This window comes from Ipomoea nil, unplaced genomic scaffold, assembly GCF_001879475.1.
Source record: "Ipomoea nil cultivar Tokyo-kokei standard unplaced genomic scaffold, Asagao_1.1 scaffold0176, whole genome shotgun sequence".
Classification (NCBI taxonomy): domain Eukaryota; kingdom Viridiplantae; phylum Streptophyta; class Magnoliopsida; order Solanales; family Convolvulaceae; genus Ipomoea; species Ipomoea nil.
In genome coordinates, this window is record NW_017616604.1 from 1763157 (window position 1) to 1783647 (window position 20491).

Consider the following 20491-nt stretch of genomic DNA (forward strand, 5'->3'; position numbering starts at 1 on the left):
CTCTCTATAGCTACAAACCACCTATTTTGGCTTTAGGGAATGGGGGAATGGGCAGAGAGCTGAGGGAAATGAATGGTTAGTTGAAAGGGACGCCTTACTAGCATTACTGAAGGTTAATTTGAGATTGGCTCAACACAGGATAAACCAGCAAGCAGATAAGAAAATAAATTTTATGGCCCTTATCAGGCGATTGTGAGGATAGGAGCAGTTGCGCATTACCTAAAGGCTCACAGATCTTGGCAACTAAACCAAAATGTTATGTTCCCGAGTGAAAGCACGCCTCAATGGGCAAAAGAGGGGTGTCGTAGCAGGCACTGGTTTGCCTATGGTGGAAGAAACGTTTGGATAAGGAATGCAGAAGAGATAGGAAAGGATTTTATGGAGTTCCCTTCCCCTTGTTTCTTGTAAATTCTGGCTTGATTATTTAGCAATAATGCAAACGTCTCTTCTAGAGTTACACTTTCCTAATGTTTACAAAGGAAACTAATTGAGGAGGCAGCCACTTGGGAGGACTACCACCATGTTGTGCAGCAGTTTCCTAACTTTGATCCTTGGGGACAAGGATCTGGTAGATGGGAAGGTGATGTAATGGTTATGGAAGCTGGAAGTGATAATAAATATGTATGGAATTTTCATGTATGCTTGGTTATATCAATGAACATCCAATTTCTTCCCTAAAATTCTCTCTTCTTTTATCCATATTTCTCTCTACTGTAATCTGTTCTTCTACTTCTTCTCTACTAATTTTCCAGGGGCATTACACTATGCTGGGCTGTCTGTACGTGGTTTGGCATTTGCTGCAAGTACTCTCTTTCTCCTTCTTCATATAGTGGCAGATATCTCAGTACAGTGTTGCTTCTGATTGCAAAAGTGAAAATCCTTTTTTTTCTTTTCCCTATTGGGACATGAATGAAGCAATAGGAGAGGGGGAGGCAGTTAAAGGAAATAAATGGTTTAAAAGACTGGAACATTAAACTTCAGTTGATTTTAATGTAGTTCTTGGTTACTTCTTTTTCTTTCAAGCTTCAGTCTGAGTTCTACTTAATGTTTCAATGTAACTTTAACACACTTGGAATGCACAAGAGCAAATTCAAAAACATCATTAAACTTTAAGTAAATCCAAAAATATTGGTCTAATACATATTAATAAGAGCAAATATCAAGATGCTCTGTCGGGCTGGGACGTGGGGAGCCTTTGAGATTGTATATTTAACTAGGGCTGTGCATAACCCGTCCAACCTGTCCGACCCGCGCCCCGTCGTTGTTCTCGGAGCGGATAACCAAAACCGAATAGCAACCCGACGCCCTTTGTTTGGAATTTCCGATTTAATATGTAATCAGTTAGGGTTGGCTAAAAAGCAACTTGATCCGTCCGAAAACCCAAAACTATATATATATATATATATATATATATATATATGGATAATACGACGTCGTGTGGGGATTATATATATATGCCTTATACACGCTAGGGTTTGCTTAGGGCTTCATTTCTCAGCTGCGCAGCTTCTACTTCTCTCTCACTCTCTGTCTCTCTCACTCTCTGAGACTCAGAGTCTCAGAGACGCAGACTCTTCACTCTCTTATCTTCTCTAAGACTCTAAGTTTCTCGACTAGTCTTAGTCTCTCAAAGGCTTCGAGGGTTCTGTAGTTCACTCGTTTTGCACAGCCCTACTCTTGAGCCGTGGTGGAAGCCTCAACTCTCAAGCCAGCGAAGCCTTGGTGGAAGCCCCTGTGTCCAGACGTCCAGTGTCCCTGTGTGGCTGTGTTGATTGCTTGAAGAGTGAAGTTGAAGACCTAGTTCTCTGGGAAAGTATTGGAGAAAACAAGTAATCGAAAACATGTTTTTAATACTGTTTTTTTAGGGTTCTTGTGTAAGTTGTGTTATTTATGATTGATACTTGGATAGTTTGTGGGGTTTCTGTATATTCTGATTATTTGCATTATTCTGCGATTTGTGATGAAGTTGTGACTTTGTGAGCCCTAATTTGTACGTGAGTCAGTGAGTCACTGGCTCACTAAGCCCTAATTTTTGGGGCTTTCCATATAAATGATGAATTTGTCAAATTCCTGATATATGGTTTCATGTTTATGGTAATAGGACCCTTAACTTTGTACAAACTGTATATATGTAATTATGTTACATATTGTAGTGGTGGAAGCCTAAATTTGATTAATGTGATTATGGATTTTATGAATTATGAGATTGAATTGTATTGTGTATTTGTGTTGATTGTATGAGCAGTTGAGCACAAAGCCCTAAACCTCCTAAGTCCTAAGGCAGTAAGGTTTGGGCAATTCCATTTAGATGATGATTTGAAAAATGCAAATCTGATTTATGGATTTAATGGTGGAAGTGTAATATGTAATCTGCTAATCTGCTTGACTATGTTAAATACTTCTATGTATGGTGGAAGCTTTAATCTAAAATATGTTGTAATCTGTTGCCTGTTTATGATTTGTAATCTCAAATCTGTTTGGTTGTCTGCTTTATTTGGATATATTTGTTTACTGATGCCCATCTTTATAGATGGAAAGCATCAGTGCATCTGGACACCCTCCAACCTCAACTGAAGAGGAGCATGGAGTAGATGATGATTTGAAAAATGCAAATCTGATTTATGGATTTAATGGTGGAAGTGTAATATGTAATCTGCTAATCTGCTTGACTATGTTAAATACTTCTATGTATGGTGGAAGCTTTAATCTAAAATATGTTGTAATCTGTTACCTGTTTATGATTTGTAATCTCAAATCTGTTTGGTTGTCTGCTTTATTTGGATATATTTGTTTACTGATGCCCATCTTTATAGATGGAAAGCATCAGTGCATCTGGACACCCTCCAACCTCAATTGAAGAGGAGCATGGAGTAGAAGCTCCAGGTACTGAGAGAAATCCTTAGACAAATCCTATGCCTTCTCCTCCTGTTGTTCCTACAAAGAAGAGGAAAGAGGTGGAGTCTAGATCATTTTGAAAAGATCCATGATCCTGTAGGTGATCCTAAGGAACCAGTAGTTAAGGGAAAATGCCTTTATTGTGCAAAAATTTATAAATGTGAAAGTAAAAAGCATGGCACTTCCTCATTGAAAAACCATATGGTGGCCTGCCTCAAAAATCCTCATTCTAAGGATACAAGGTAGTCTCTTCTCACCTTTAATGATGTTTATACCTCTGGAACAGAAGCTTCTGAGGGGGTTTTAGGGACTTGGGTTTTCAACCAAGAGGCTATTAGGAGGGCATTGTGTGAGATGATCATTGTTGATGAACTTCCCTTTAGGATTGTTGAGGGAAATGGCTTTAGGAAATTCATTTTAATTAGTTGCTTGTCCTAGGTTTCAAATCCCTTCTAGGTGGACCATTTCTAGAGACATTTACCAGATTTACCTAGATGAGAGACTAAGCCTAAAAAAGTTGTTTAGGGTGAGCACCCAAAGGGTCAGCTTGACCACTGATACATGGACCTCTGTCCAAAGGATAAATTACATGTGCATTACTGCACATTTCATTGATGATCAGTGGAATCTTAACAAAAAGATCATTTCCTTTGTCCTAATTTCTTCTCATAAGGGAGAGTACATAGCCAAAGCCCTTGAGAGTTGTCTTCTTGATTGGGGGATAAAAAATGTCTTCACTGTTACTGTTGATAATGCCTCTTCAAATGACACAGCTTTGGGGTTTTTCAAGAACAAACTTCTGTCTTGGGGTGGGTCTTCTGTTAGGGTTCAATATATGCACATGAGGTGCATAGCCCATGTGTTGAACTTAGTGGTCCAGGATGGGTTGAGATATGCAGGTCCTTCTGTTAAGAAAGTTAGAGATGTTGTGAGATGGGTGAGGAGTTCTCCTGCAAGACTCAATAAGTTTAGAGAGCTTGCTGTGCTTAATGGGGTGAAAGCCAAATGTGCATTACAACTTGATGTTCCAACAAGATGGAACAACACATACATGATGCTCAACACTGCCCTTCAATACCAGAGGGCCTTTGAAGCTTATGAGAATGATTCCTCAATGACTACTGACTTATCTGATTCTGTTCCAAATTTTATGGATTGGCTTTCTGTGCAAAGCTTAGTCCATTTTATGAAAGGCTTCTATGAGATGACTGTAAGAATATCTGGTTCTCTCTATGTCACTTCAAATACTTTCTTTTCTGAGATTTCTGACTTAGGTTGCATGCTGGATGACATGGTTAACTCTGTTTCAACCTCTGAAAAGGTAAATTGTAAACATTTTGTGAATGTGTTTGTATGAATCTGTGAATTGTGTTTGACTTTGATTTTATTTTTCTGTGTTATGTCTGTTTTTTTAGGAAATGGGGTCCCATATGAAACAAAAATTTGAAAAATATTGGGGAGATCCTGAAAAAATGAACTTCTTGATATTCTATGCCACTATTTTGGATCCTAGGGATAAGATTGAGTACATGCCTGCCCAATTTGCCCAGTTATATGGTGATGATAAAGGAAAATCATGCTTTGAAAAGGTTCAATCTTCTATGGTTGTGCTGTTTAATGATTATATAGCCACCTACCATGTGCAGTCTGCATCCCCTACTGTGCAATCTATGCAATCTGAACCTGTCCGTTCTCAAACTTCAGTTGGAAAACCTTAGGCTAGAATGAAAAGCCAGCTAAAAAAACAGAGAATGGAGACTGGTAGAAGGAGTAAAGAAACTGAACTCCAAATTTATCTAAGTGAAAAATTAGTGGAAGATGAAGAAAATGTGGACTTTGATATGCTAAGATGGAGGAAGGTTAACAGTGATAGATTTCCTATACTCTCTAAAATGGCAAGGGATGTGCTGGCTATTCCCATTTCAATTGTTGCCTCTGAGAGTGCATTCAGTACTAGTGGTAGGGTATTAGATGCCTTTAGGAGTTCCTTAACTCCTAAATTGTTGAAGCCCTAGTCTGTGCACAAGATTGGTTGAGGGCACCCAATCATCCAATCTCTGTTGAGGAAAACTTGGATGATGTTGAAAGATTAGAGAAGGGTACTCTTTTTATTTTCTAACTTTCTAGGTTTCAACTTTATAAATTGTTAATTATTACAGTTTTTAAACTCTTTTTTGTTTTTTCTTTTTGTGCAGAATTGTCCACTGGAGCTGCCGGTTCTTCACAAAGTACTGTTGGAACACTCCCAACAATTGCTGTAATACTTTTATAATTTATTAGTTTATATAACACTCCTTTCTGTTTAGTTTGATTGCTAAATGTGTGGACTCTTTGAGGCAACTCAGGTAAGATTCCAGAACTGCTAATTGCTAAGTGGCTTGGTAACTTTTTTATAAATGTTGCTGTCCTTACTCAGTTAGATCTCTGGTATTATGCCTTCTCTGGAATTCTGGATTTCTGGTATATCACTTCCCTTCCTCTCATAGTCTCCTTTCTGTTTAGTTTGTGTTTATTATGGCTATGATGATGCTTTCACCATTTGTCTGAATTAAAAGGACTTTGGGTGTTTGGTATGTTGCTCTGAGACAAAACTCATTAAGCAATTTGCCCGCAACTCTAAAATGATATGAAAAAAAGCAATCTGAGCCTTTTATTATTATTATTATTATTATTATTATTATTATTATTATTATTATTATTATTTATTATCTTGAGTTGATATGTCATATGTAGACATGTAGTTCTCTTTGTCTTTATTGGCTTTAAGCCTTTAATGGTTTAATAATTGAGCAGGAAGAGGAGGAATGGATGAATGTTGAATGCTGACGGCTGATTGGTGATTGCTGACTAATGCTGATTGTTGAGTACTTGAGTGTTGTAAAGTGTAAACCAGTAATAGTGTAATTTGCTTATTGCTGATTTGAGAATTGTTGATTTTGTGAACTTCAATTTTGCTTTTTGAACACTTCACAGTTCATAGTTGGACAGTTGGACTTGGTCAGTTTGAACTTTGAACTTTTGTGAATTGTAATTGCAATTTGCAAATTGCAATATGTAGCTAAATGCCTAAATAGTAAATAGCTTTGGTAATTTAGTTTTAAGTTATTAAGTTTCAACTTTCAACAGTTTTTTTTTTTTTTTTTTTTTTGTATGTTGTATAATCCGAATTGAAACCGAAAACCGACCCCCACCCGACCCTATCTGAACTGGGGAAATCCGAAAGGATTTTGTAATAAATTCGAACAGATTGGGGTAGTTTTTTCCAACCCGAAATCCGGACGGGTGGGCGGTTCCAAAAACCGAACCGCCCGAACCTGTCCGATGCACAACCCTGTATTTAACCTTAATTTGGGAACAATAAATCGTATGTTCTCTGATTCTGTGTATATTTATCACAATTAACAGTCTTCAATTCAACTTTAAAACAACAGTACATCTATTACATAATAATATTCTAAAATATCAACAACACCAACTATTGTACACACCAATTAATTAAGCTAACAACACATTTGAAAAAATAAAAATAAAAATAAAAGCTTACTTATTATGAAAGTATAAATCACTACTGGAAATTATGAAATTTCCGACCACCTGAAAATGATCTTAAATCAAGTCAAAAGTCTTGTTCCGACCACTTTTGGTATCCGAAAAAACCTTTATTGCTATTTCCGACCACTTTTTAATATCAACTTGATTTAAGATCACTTTCAAGTGGTCGGAAATTCCATAATTTCCACTAGTGAATGGAGCACAACATCCAGCTCAATAACCACAGTTTGATGTGATGCTAAAACCTCTGGGAAACCCACCAACTGAAAAATGGCACATCACCATTTATGTATGGGTTAGAAATTAATCGTGGAAATTGATATACATTTGATTTAAATTTAAGAAAATTAAGGATTAAAAAAATTAAAATCTTAATTTTTGTTGTAAAATCTAATTATGGACATTATTCTATCATTAATGATATAATTGGTAACGGCTTTATATTTATGGTATGATCTTGTAATAGCTGTTATATATATTGATGTAGTGATGTACAGAGATGGATAAATTGAATAAGAAATCTCTTCCTCTGTTCTTTATTTTCTTTTTCCTGTTTTTACTGTTTTTCGCGAGCTAAAGACCTGCAGACAAATCTGCATTACAACACGTTATCAGTACTTTGCTCTACATCCTTGGCAAACCAATTGCGATCACGTTTTGGCTTCAAACCCATATACGAATGAATAGTTTAAGATCGATGATGATTAAATGAGCAGAACACATCCGGCGAAGAGTGAGTAGCCGCCCCCACCGAATTCAGTTAGGCCATTGAAGAGCTAAGCGTTCTTCAGGTCATGACCGGAGACGAGGGAGATGTTCGGCGGAAAGCGGCAGCGGCACATTGACTCCCGGAGAATCCGGAGACCTCCGTTCGTCGATCTGTCCAGCGGCGGACGTTTTCAACCCGTCCCCAACGCCAGCCAAGCCATCCGATCCTCCATGAAATGGCTGAGCCGCCGGTAAAGCCTCCATCACCAACGCCGGCCAAGCCATTGGTTCGTATTGTTCGCCTCAGCCATCCCAAGATGTAGGCGATCCAGATCAGACCAGATCGACGGCCTTCGATCCAGTAGCATTTCGCCTCAACCGCACACCGATCCATCTTCGCGCCCATCACCGATTGGAAATCCAGAGACCTGCCGCGGTGGAGACTTCTCGCAAAACTTCTCAATCTTCGTCGGCGGCCTGTTTGCCGGCAATCCAGTCGGTTGATCGAAGATTGCATGGTACAGTTGGGCTCGTCTCATCTCGGCGGTCCTTGGCTGATGGTCAGATCGCTGATCAGCTGCCGGCGGACTCCCCTAGTTTGTTTGCGCAAACGGAGATTTTCCGGCCTATGGAAGCGATGGACAAAGAGATGGATGGTGGCAGGGTTGCCGTCGTTGCAGGTAGCGGTGCGCTTCTGCCGGTTAATGATTGTTCTCCATGGCATGTGGACCTGCGAGACAGTCTTGTTGGATAACACTGAGACTGGCAGTACGTGAAGTTATTGCATCTTCAAGGTCTCCTCGGTTTTGGCTTGGCCAAGTGATGGACGGGCAACAAGTTGGTGGTTCTGTGCTGCCGGTAGTGAATCCGGCGAACTCCATGCGTCTGTTCAGACTAGTAGTCTGGTTGTTCGGAGAAGAAATCATAAACGCTACAGGCATAAGGGTGTTTTGAACGTGGCTGTGAACCATGTGAGTACATCGTCAGGTCAAGGTAACTTCCTTATTTCAAAACCCTTTCTACCCTTCAGACCCCATTCTCAATCCCATGTTTTAACGATTCCATACAAGTGGCAACCTCACAACCTAAGTTGCAACCTCGAAAACTTGATCCTAATTCCTGAATTCACCGTGTCCTCAAGTTTGAAAGCCACTCTCTTAGCCCTATAAAACCTAATCGCTCCCAAAAACCCAACACACATAGGCGTGCAAGTATACAATTTCCCCGTGGAATACCTTCTCTATAGGACCACGGTTCTTCTCTTGACTCGTTAACCCTGCAATGATTTCCAAGCTTCGGGGACGAAGCTTCTCGTAAGGGGGGGAGAGTGTAACACCCCGTGTTACGGCCTTCAATCCCGGATTAATTATTAAATTAATCCCGTTAATAATAATTAAATATGATTTAATTCGGTTAGGTTTCCTTTAATTAATTAATAAAGGTCCACCATGAACCGTGGACCCTTGCCTAAATAAGAGTCCTAAGCCTATTAGGAATAAAGAAAGTAAACCCTTTACTATTCAGATTCTAATTAGGAATCCTAGACCTAGTTTTCTATTAGGAATAAAGGAAGTAGGCCTTTTACTATTCAGACTACGATTAGGAATCCCTTTAATTAATTAATATGGTCCACTATGGACCATGGACCCTTATCCCTAAACCCAATCCTTTTGGAACCCAATCCTTAGTTCCAAAAGGAATAGAATTAGCAAGCCTATAATATTAGTTCCTAACCAGGACTCCTAAATATATAAATAGGGGACTTAAGAGGCACCTAGAACCCCCACCACAATAAACGTTCCACCACCCCAAAGTGCTCCAAGAATCCCCTTAGAAGAAATCAAGAAAGCAAGAAAGCTTAAAGAAAGACCCTTCATAGCCAAGGAATTAATTAAGGCTAAGAGGTAACCCATGTCTCAACAAAACCTATTTTCATAGCTATGATTCCCCCTTAGGGTTTCCCCCATATTATTGCGTATTGGCGAGACATGATGATTATTATTCATGTTTGATGTGATGATTCCATGAGGGATCTTGATGATCTTGATATTGGGAGATTCTTGATGATTAAGGAATTCTTGATGATTATATAGAGTTCTTGATGACTATGTGTCGTTCTTGATAATTGTGTAATGCTCTTGATGTTTATGTGTTATTCTTACCGAATCTTGTAATTAGAAGACGAACCGTATTCTTGTTGATATAAAAGTGATTAGAACCCTAGGTTGTATCGTATGATCTTATTCTTGGATTATCGAGTGGGGAAATCGCATGTTTGGGTGTTGATTATATTTCGAAAAGCATGATAGGTTATGTGCCGTTCGTTTCTTGTATTCGATTCGTTAATTGTCTACGTGTTGTCGTTAATTGCGTTGTAAAGTGTCTAAGCATGGTTTCGGGTTCCACAACGGTTCCCGGGGCGTAAAGTGTGTGAAAAGAGTCAGTGGGGGGTAGGGGACCCGCCACCTACCCGGTGCCGAGAAACACCGCCCGGCAGCGGGTGGTCGGCGGGCCGGCAGCTGCCCGCCGGCGACCCGCTGCTCGGAACAGTAAAACCGGCGGGCAGCCGGCGGGTGGCCCCCCACCCACCGGCTACCCACGGGAAATTCGTCCCACCCGGGACCCCGGCTTCCCCGTTTGACGTTCCCCGTTCCCCGTGGTGTCCCAACGGACTCCGTTTATCGTGCCTATGTCTAGTTTGATGTTTCGGGTACCGTTCGTAGGTTTATGAGTCTGTTATATTGCATGCTAGTTGAATTGGTATCCCGTTGACCTAGGTGGAAGAAGTATGAACCCCTTAGGACCATTCTTAGTATGTGAAGGATCACGCATAGGTTTTGTTATACGTTTTCTCCCCCTTCCTAATGTGTAATGTGGGTTGCATGTGCTTGCTATGTGTTATGTGTGTGTTACCCCAATTCGGTTGCGATCGGATTGGTTATCCTGAGCTGCGGTTCAGAAGCTGGCTGCGGTCAGATTGATACTCTTGGGCTGCGGTCCACCGTTTGGTTGCGATCAAACGTTTCTATACGAGCTGCGGTTCGTCCTTTTTCCTGGCTGCGGTCAGATGACATTCTCTTGGGCTGCGGTCCACTATTTGGTTGCGATCAAACACTATGATGAGCTGCGGTTCATCGGTCGGTTACGATCAACCCCTCCGTGTTGCGATACGGGGCAGGGTGCTGCGGGGCCGTGTCAGAGCTATATGCGCTGACCCTCATGTATGGGCATGCGATTGGTCCTGTGGCGCCAACAAAGTGTGTTATTTGTTGTGACATGGACGAGTTGTGATTACGAGTGTCTTGAGGGATGTAACTATGGGATTTATATTTAGGATTGTTCATTTTGGGTTATGATCATTGTTTATGCCTTGCCTTATCTGCCTTATGTGTTGTGAACTGCATATGCTCGTTATAACTGTTGCTTGCGTCTGGCCTTATCTGTCGAGTCATTCTCGGTTTTTAAAGCTAGAGTTCGTAGGATATATCTTCATGCTCAAAATGGTTTTCGTATATCTATATATATCTCTATATGTATTGTATTTCAACGCGTTGGAGTGGGTTACCAGCATCTCTCGCTGAACAGATATATTTGGCTTTTAGGCACAGGAGATTAAGTCACTGGAGTGCGCTAGAACTTAGAAGTAGATAGTTTCCCTTTTGGCCTGCGTGCCACGTTTACGTATTTACGCTTTGAGGATATTAGTTAGTTAGCCTGTGCACTTGGGTTATCTAGCCCAGGTGTGGCATAGCACCCCGAACGCTTGTATTTATATCTTGGGATTTAATAAGATTCTACCTTTATTATAAGTTTTAAAAGTCTTGAAAATCTGGGGTGTTACAGTTGGTATCAGAGCTTAAGTTTGACCCTAGGATAAGACTCTTAAGACCGGACTTTAGGACAATAGGCTTGAACTCTAGGTACTTAGGAACATAGGATCCAGGAATCTTAGGACGCGCAGTGAGATTGTGAAACCTACACATAACCTCCCCTCACTTCATCCCTCTCTAACTTAAAGGAACCTCCCCTTACGCTTACCACACCAGGTAAGGGTGCGAATAGATAAGTTTACTTCCACAACTGGGTAACGTACACTTACCCGATAAATCGCCTCGTCCTAACTCCCGTCAAAAGACTTGACAAGGACCCTGACCAAAGAAAAGGAAGATTTGGATGACTACTAAGAATAGGCGTTACAGTCAGGACTGCTAAAAGGGACGGACTGCAATACGCACCAACCTAGGGTAACCACGATAACCCCCGAGTCAGACAAATGACATGCACCTTCCGACAAGTTGCCTTATCTCGGCAAACCCGGGTTGCGGCTACAACAAACAGGAAGGAGAACTAGGACACCTATTAAAGTAGCGAAGGAACGACACCATTAGTCGAATCCTTGGGTGCAAGGTAAGTATATCGCGACACCTTGCGACCCCACCACCCCAATTTAAAATATCATCCACCCTGAAACCCAGCATCTTGATACCCCTATTTGTTGAAAACTCCCACCCCGAATCCTTAATTACCTTAAGAGCAAATTCGCAACCGTCATGACCTTGCTCACCCTTTGTTGCGCTTAAACCAAACCCTCGGAAACCCTAAATTGTTATTGCCCTTACTCTAAGTTCACATCCCCACTCCGTTTGGAAATCCTGTTAAAAACCGTAGAGCAGCATAAGGCCCTTACCCTGCCCAGGGGCGTGAAGAACCGACATTCATTGATTCAATATTAAAATAAGTTGTTAGATAGGAATCGGCGAAGTAGGTGGAGGTTACAAATACGTATCACCCCACCCTTGCACGAAAACCGTGAAGGCTTCACGAGGAACCATAGCCTGTACGTACGCCACCGAAGAACGCCATGCGTTGACAAGAGCGGGCAAACAAATACGTTCAATGTGTCAGGGGCCCTCGCTACAGAAAACATCGTCAAATAGGTGCAACAGGCCGAACCTCGAGGAGGACATAAATCCTTGCTAAGAATTTCATCCACCAAGGAAGGGATGAAACCCAATAGAACAAGAAAGACTAACCCGAAACCCCCCTTACCCTTAAGAACCCTCGGCAAGGATTAGGAGTCAAGACCTAGGGGTTTGACCCACTAAACCGACTGGGTCCAGACTTCTGGACATTCGAGGGAACGTGCACGGAAACCATCACGAGAATTCCCCTGGAAGCCATAGAAACGAAGGGGACTTTGACACGGGAAGAGAAGATCAAACGAAAATCTTAAAATCAAACAAAGCCAAGGAAAAGGGATCACCAGTTCGACTGCACGCCACAACCAAGCCCCAAACTGGCATAATCACTCGAAGCCAAGAGTCCTTAGCCCTTTCCCTCCCCTTGCCAATCAAGTACCATTTCGTTAAAGAATCCGTCCTATCACTCCAAACCTCGCTCTTGATCCCTCATTACAAACGAACCCGTACAAGGTGGCAACCTTCCTTCCTGTATTACGACCTTGAGACATCAACCCTATCCGCCCCTCGACTTTGAAACCTAGCCCTTGCACTCGTTACACCCCTTTAAACCCAGACCAAGAAAACATAGATATATATATGTATGTATATCTACCTCTAGAACTTGTGCTTAAGGATCAATGAACATTGTACGATGGGTCATCCTATGTATCCAAGTCCCTTTTATTGTGCACAAGGGCATGGGACTTGTCAGGACATGAATCTGTGCATTTTTGGGGTCTTTCCCGAAGGAATTGACTATTCCTAGTCACTTTCCCGCGGGTCCCCAACGGGACCTTGGCGGGTCCTTGGCAGGAGCTTGGCAGGCGGACGACCGCCCACCTCGCGCCCACTGGTACAATGTGCTGATTTCTTAACCCCTCATTTTATTGATTTGTGGCGCACTTGTGTGCCTCGATTGAGGAATATGAGTCTTGGGTAAGGAACCATGGACCACCCAAACATAGTGTCCTACGTAAAAGACCTTGACGCACGAGACACCATTGGGAAATCACAATCAATTACATTGCACGAGTAGTTGAAATCGGATCCTACGATACAACCGACTAGGGATGTTTGGCTTAAAGGATTGCGCAAACCAAGGAGGCGAGTTGGGAACTCGTACTAAGAACCCACGAAAACCTTAAAAGTCAAAATGCTAAGGAGGGACCGGGACTCCTCCAAACCATGGACATCGTTCGAGCAAATCAGAGGACTCCTTACAAGTTGTATGGAATCAAGAACTACGTAGCCCATGGTGCTAGGCAAAAGGGTGAAGAACACATTCGCGCCAAGACTTCAAGGGTCATTAAGGACCTACAAGGAGATGAGGTGACTCGTAAAGTCGCCGAGTCATCCCACAACGAGATTTGGTAATCGACTGCGCTTTAAAAGAAAAAGGGCACGCAAGGACACCTTCATCATTAAAAATAACACAAACAGGGCACAACAATGCCAAACCTCGGGTAAGACATGAAGTCTTACTAAGAATTTCATCCACTAAAGAGGAGATGAAATTCAATAAGAAGAGAAATTCAACCCAAAGTCCATCGACTCCCAAGAGACTTTGGGATGAATTTGGGAAATGCGCCCTAAGAGATTGGCTTGGTTGACCCAACTCGGTCAAGACCTTGGGCGCATTAAAGAAGTAAGTGATGAATCACCACGGGAAATTCCCTCAAGAAAGAAGAGAAGGATGAAACCTTAGCCTGGGAAGCAAGGTCTAACAAGGATCTTAAATTCAAGCAAGCACCAACACCAAGGAAGGAGGATCATCAGCTCGTCGGCGCATCGTGATCAAAGCATCTAACCAGATTATTAACTTGGGATCGAGAAACCGTAACCCATCCTAGCCGAATTCCTTTCCCTCCCTCGGAAAATCGGCCCCTTCCTTATTTCAAAACCCTTTCTACCCTTCAGACCCCATTCTCAATCCCATGTTTTAACGATTCCATACAAGTGGCAACCTCACAACCTAAGTTGCAACCTCGAAAACTTGATCCTAATTCCTGAATTCACCGTGTCCTCAAGTTTGAAAGCCACTCTCTTAGCCCTGTAAAACCTAATCGCTCCCAAAAACCCAACACACATAGGCGTGCAAGTATACAATTTCCCCGTGGAATACCTTCTCTATAGGACCACGGTTCTTCTCTTGACTCGTTAACCCTGCAATGATTTCCAAGCTTCGGGGACGAAGCTTCTCGTAAGGGGGGGAGAGTGTAACACCCCGTGTTACGGCCTTCAATCCCGGATTAATTATTAAATTAATCCCATTAATAATAATTAAATATGATTTAATTCGGTTAGGTTTCCTTTAATTAATTAATAAAGGTCCACCATGAACCGTGGACCCTTGCCTAAATAAGAGTCCTAAGCCTATTAGGAATAAAGAAAGTAAACCCTTTACTATTCAGATTCTAATTAGGAATCCTAGACCTAGTTATCTATTAGGAATAAAGGAAGTAGGCCTTTTACTTTTCAGACTACGATTAGGATTCCCTTTAATTAATTAATATGGTCCACTATGGACCATGGACCCTTATCCCTAAACCCAATCCTTAGTTCCAAAAGGAATAGAATTAGCAAGCCTATAATATTAGTTCCTAACCAGGACTCCTAAATATATAAATAGGGGACTTAAGAGGCACCTAGAACCCCCCACCACAATAAACGTTCCACCACCCCAAAGTGCTCCAAGAATCCCCTTAGAAGAAATCAAGAAAGCAAGAAAGCTTAAAGAAAGACCCTTCATAGCCAAGGAATTAATTAAGGCTAAGAGGTAACCCATGTCTCAACAAAACCTATTTTCATAGCTATGATTCCCCCTTAGGGTTTCCCCCATATTATTGCGTATTGGCGAGATATGATGATTATTATTGATGTTTGATGTGATGATTCCATGAGGGATCTTGATGATCTTGATATTGAGAGATTCTTGATGATTAAGGAATTCTTGATGATTATATAGAGTTCTTGATGACTATGTGTCGTTCTTGATAATTGTGTAATGCTCTTGATGTTTATGTGTTATTCTTACCGAATCTTGTAATTAGAAGACGAACCGTATTCTTGTTGATATAAAAGTGATTAGAACCCTAGGTTGTATCGTATGATCTTATTCTTGGATTATCGGGTGGGGAAATCGCATGTTTGGGTGTTGATTATATTTAGAAAAGCATGATAGATTATGTGCCGTTCGTTTCTTGTATTCGATTCGTTAATTGTCTACGTGTTGTCGTTAATTGCGTTGTAAAGTGTCTAAGCATGGTTTCGGGTTCCACAACGGTTCCCGGGGCGTAAAGTGTGTGAAAAGAGTCAGTGGGGGGTAGGGGACCCGCCACCTACCCGGTGCCGAGAAACACCGCCCGGCAGCGGGTGGCCGGCAGGCGGGCAGCTGCCCGCCGGCGACCCGCTGCCCGGAACAGTAAAACCGGCGGGTGGCCCCCCACCCACCGGCTACCCGCTGGAAATTCGTTCCACCCGGGACCCCGGCTTCCCCGTTTGACGTTCCCCGTTCCCCGTGGTGTCCCAACGGACTCCGTTTATCATGAATATGTCTAGTTTGATGTTTCGGGTACCGTTCGTAGGTTTATGAGTCTGTTATATTGCATGCTAGTTGAATTGGTATCCCGTTGACCTAGGTGGAAGAAGTATGAACCCATTAGGACCATTCTTAGTATGTGAAGGATCACGCATAGGTTTTGTTATACGTTTTCTCCCCCTTCCTAATGTGTAATGTGGGTTGCATGTTGTAACACCCCAGATTTTCAAGACAATTAAAAGCTTATATATTAAAGGTAATGTCTCATTAAATCCCAAAGCGTAACATAAGTGTATGGGGTGCTATGCCACACCCGGGCTAGAGAACCCAGGTGCACAGACTGTCTAACTACTATTCTTCGAAATATAAATGCATAACATGGCACGCAGGCCGAAAGGGAAGCTACACTACTTCTACGCTCCAGTTCTAGCGCGCTCTAGTGCTCTAATCCTCTGTGCCTGAAAGCCAAATATATCTGTTCAGCGAGAGATGCTGGTAACCCACTCCAACGCGTTGAAATACAATACATATAGAGATATATATAGATATACGAAAACCATTTTGAGCATGAAGATATATCCTACGAACTCTAGCTTTAAAACCGGGAATGACTCGACAGATAAGGCCGGACACAAGCAACAGTTATAACGAGCATATGCAGTTCACAATAGATAAGGCAGGTAAGGCAAAGTATAAACAATAATCATAACCCATCATAAACAATCCCCAATATAAATCCCATAGTCACTCCGTCAAGATACTCATAACCACAACTCTTCCATATCTCAACACATAGCACGTTTTGTTGGCGCCACAGGACCAATCGCATGCCCATACATGAGGGTCAGCGCGTATAGCTCTGACACGGCCCCGCAGCACCCTGCCCCGTATCGCAACACGGAGGGGTCGATCGCAACCGACCGATGAACCGCAGCTCATAAGAATGTGTAATCTAACTGTAGCCAGGAATTCCCATCTGACTACAGCCAGCCTCCAAACCGCAGCTCGGGAAAATGTCATCTGATTGCAGCCAGGAATTCCCATCTGACTACAACCAGCTTTTGGACCGCAGCCCAGGATATCGTCATCCGACTGCAGCCAGGAATTCCCATCTGACTGTAGCCGGCTTCTGAACCGCAGCTCAGGAATAACCAATCCGATCGCAACCGAATTGGGGCAACACGCACACATAACACATAGCAAGCACATACAACCCACATTACACGTTGGGAAGGGGAATAAACGTATAAATAAACCTATGCGTGAACCATCACCAACTAAGAATAGTCCTAAGGGGTTCATACTTCTTCCACCTAGGTCAACGGGATACCAATTCAACTAGCATGCAATCTAATCGACTCATAAACCTACGAACGGTACCCGAAATACCAAACTAGACATAGGCACGACAAACGGGGTCCGTTGGGACACCACGGGGATCGGGGAAACATCAAACGGGGAAGCCGGGGTCCCGAGGGGGGGAAGATTCCAGCGGGTAGCCGGTGGGTGGGGGTCCACCCGCCGGACAATACTGTTCCGGGCAGCGGGTCGCCGGCGGGCAGCTGCCCGCCCGCCGGCTGCCCGCTGCCGGAACAGTGTTCTCGGCCGTGGGTAGGTGGCAGGTCCCCTACCCCCCACCTACCCCCCACTGACTCTTTTCATCAACCTTTCGCCCCGGGAACCGTTGTGGAACCCGAAACCATGCTTAGACACTTTACAACGTAATTAACGACAACACGTAGGCAATTAACGGATCAAATACGAGAAACGAACGACACCTAACCTATCTTGCTTTTCTAAACATAATCAACACCCAAACATGCGATTTCCCCACCCGATAATCCAAGAATAATATCATGCGATACAACCTAGGGTTCTAATCACTTTTATATCAACAAGAATAAGATTCGTCTTCTAATTGCAAGATTCGGTAAGAATAACACATAAGCATCAGGAACATCACACAATTATCAAGAACAACACATAATCATCGAGAACTCCACATAATCATCAAGAATATCATCATTATCAAGAAACTCCCAATTATCAAGATTCCCCATGGAATCATCAAATCAACATCAATAATAATCACCATAATCTCGCCATTCACAATCATATGGGGGAAACCCTAAGGGGAAATCATAGCTATGAAAATAGGTTTTGTTGCGACATGGGTTACCTCTTAGCCTTAATTAATTCCTTGGCTATGAAGGATCTTTCTTTAAGCTTCCTTGCTTTCTTGATTTCTCCTAAGGGGATTCTTGGAGCTCTTTTGAGGGTGGTGGGGCGTTATCCGTGTGGGGGGTTCTAGGTGTCTCCTAAGTCCCCTATTTATATATTTAGGAGTCCTAATTAGGAACTAATATTATAGGCTCGCTAATTCTATTCCTTTTGGAACTAAGGATTGGGTTTAGGGGTTGGGTTTATATATGAGGGCCCATGGACTATGGTGGGCCTTTTTCCCTAATTAATAATTATGATTTATTCCTTCTCTTGGGCTATTGATTGATTAATTAAATGGTTTTAGGGGCCGTAACACGGGGTGTTACACATGTGCTTGCTATGTGTTATGTGTGTGTTACCCCAATTCGGTTGCGATCGGATTGGTTATCCTGAGCTGCGGTTCAGAAGCTGGCTGCGGTCAGATTGATACTCTTGGGCTGCGGTCCACCGTTTGGTTGCGATCAAACGTTTCTATACGAGCTGCGGTTCGTCCTTTTTCCTGGCTGCGGTCAGATGACATTCTCTTGGGCTGCGGTCCACTGTTTGGTTGCGATCAAACACTATGATGAGCTGCGGTTCATCGGTCGGTTGCGATCGACCCCTCCGTGTTGCGATACGGGGCAGGGTGCTGCGGGGCCGTGTCAGAGCTATATGCGCTGACCCTCATGTATGGGCATGGGATTGGTCCTGTGGCGCCAACAAAGTGTATTATGTGTTGTGACATGGACGAGTTGTGATTACGAGTGTCTTGGGGGATGTGACTATGGGATTTATATTGGGGATTGTTCATGTTGGGTTATGATCATTGTTTATGCCTTGCCTTATCTGCCTTATGTGTTGTGAACTGCATATGCTCGTTATAACTGTTGCTTGCGTCTGGCCTTATCTGTCGAGTCATTCCCGGTTTTTAAAGCTAGAGTTCGTAGGATATATCTTCATGCTCAAAATGGTTTTCGTATATCTATATATATCTCTATATGTATTGTATTTCAACGCGTTGGAGTGGGTTACCAGCATCTCTCGCTGAACAGATATATTTGGCTTTCAGGCACAGGAGATTAAGTCACTAGAGTGCGCTAGAACTTAGAAGTAGATAGTTTCCCTTTTGGCCTGCGTGCCACGTTTACGTATTTACGCTTTGAGGATATTAGTTAGTTAGCCTGTGCACTTGGGTTCTCTAGCCCAGGTGTGGCATAGCACCCCGAACGCTTGTATTTATATCTTGGGATTTAATAAGATTCTACCTTTATTATAAGTTTTAAAAGTCTTGAAAATCTGGGGTGTTACAGCTGGTTTTGATGATTCCAGAAGAATCCAATTTAAGCTTACATGCATTTTTCAATATATTAGAGAGAAGATGTGATTGTCAACTATGAATTATTTTGTAGGGATTCTCTATTGAGAGCTTATCAAGGAATTTAGTCTGTGATGCATGCTACAGTCATGTGTTTCTCATTTTTTCTTGTGTGTTTGTCATATGATGATCCCAACTGAAGTAATGGGGAAGCAATCTATCATCCCAAATTTCAGGATTGGTGCTCTTTCTAGTTTCTACTCTAAAAGGATTCCTTTCAGAAAATCTGAAGTATAAATGATAGATAATTCAGTTGTTTGCTTAAGTTTGTGTGAAAAATTGTTTATAGAGGTTCTCTTCATAATGGGAGGCCAGAAGCTTCCGAATTAATGTGAGAACTCCCCTTAAGCTTGTGAAAAGAGTAAAAGGTCTGCAAGTAAAAAATGGCACTTGTATAGACAGAAATGTTGGGGCGTACGACTAGGTACTTAAGTACAACATTACTATGATATGCTCTTATTCTTTGTTGAGTTTACTCTCAATGGTAACAATTATCTCTATAGGCCATATATGTTGAGACTTATCTCGCTCTTATATATGATCATTACAACCCAGAGTTACATTTTAGAAAATATTGTTAAGAGCATATCAGAGTATGTGGTAACTTATTCTTGGGTTGTGTACCATAAAACAGTGACATAGTTTTGTTAATGTGCACTTGTCGTTGCTAAACCTTAGCTTGCATGTGATAACAATTTAAATGCTATGTCCTAAACGTGGTGATCTTTGTTAATGCTTATGATTTCAAAATTAAAGCTCTCAATTTTGAATATATATTTGCCCATAAAGTAAATTAAGACCTCTGATTTTACTATTTCACTCCTTAGACCAAACCTTAATAGTGAATGTCCATTTTACTATGTCACATATTCCATATTATATTAATCCCTGAAGGATTGCTTTGGTTAATAAATTGTTATGATCTTCCTTTGACCAAATTTAAAAATTTAGGATGTTTATTTCGTCACTGAATGTGACTAGTACAATATAATATCGTTACGCAAGTGAATCTTTATAAGCACTTTACATAGTGTGAGTATCATTGTTTTCTAAACTAGTCATCTTGTACTCCAGTAGCAGTACATGTATGACGAACTTATACTAAGTATTTTGAATGTCATTGTTTTTTAAAAGACATCAAAAACTTAATTTTTGTGGGAATATAAACTTTGAGTTTTAAATCTTCCCCACTTGACAATTGTTTTGGTCAATGGACTATTTTTTTAATAAGGTTGGAAAGATTCTGAATATATCTTTGCG

The 20491-nt window shown here is 41.8% G+C and overlaps 1 long non-coding RNA gene across 1 annotated transcript; it reads right to left on the minus strand.

Moving 5' to 3' along the window:
* Nucleotides 1–1973: 1973 nt before the first annotated feature.
* On the minus strand, nucleotides 1974–8001 carry LOC109177029. The gene is made up of 3 exons (XR_002053502.1): nucleotides 7991–8001; nucleotides 5631–5638; nucleotides 1974–2121 (listed from the first exon to the last, which is right to left on the minus strand). It is a non-coding gene; the product is annotated as an uncharacterized LOC109177029 (long non-coding RNA).
* Nucleotides 8002–20491: the final 12490 nt, after the last annotated feature.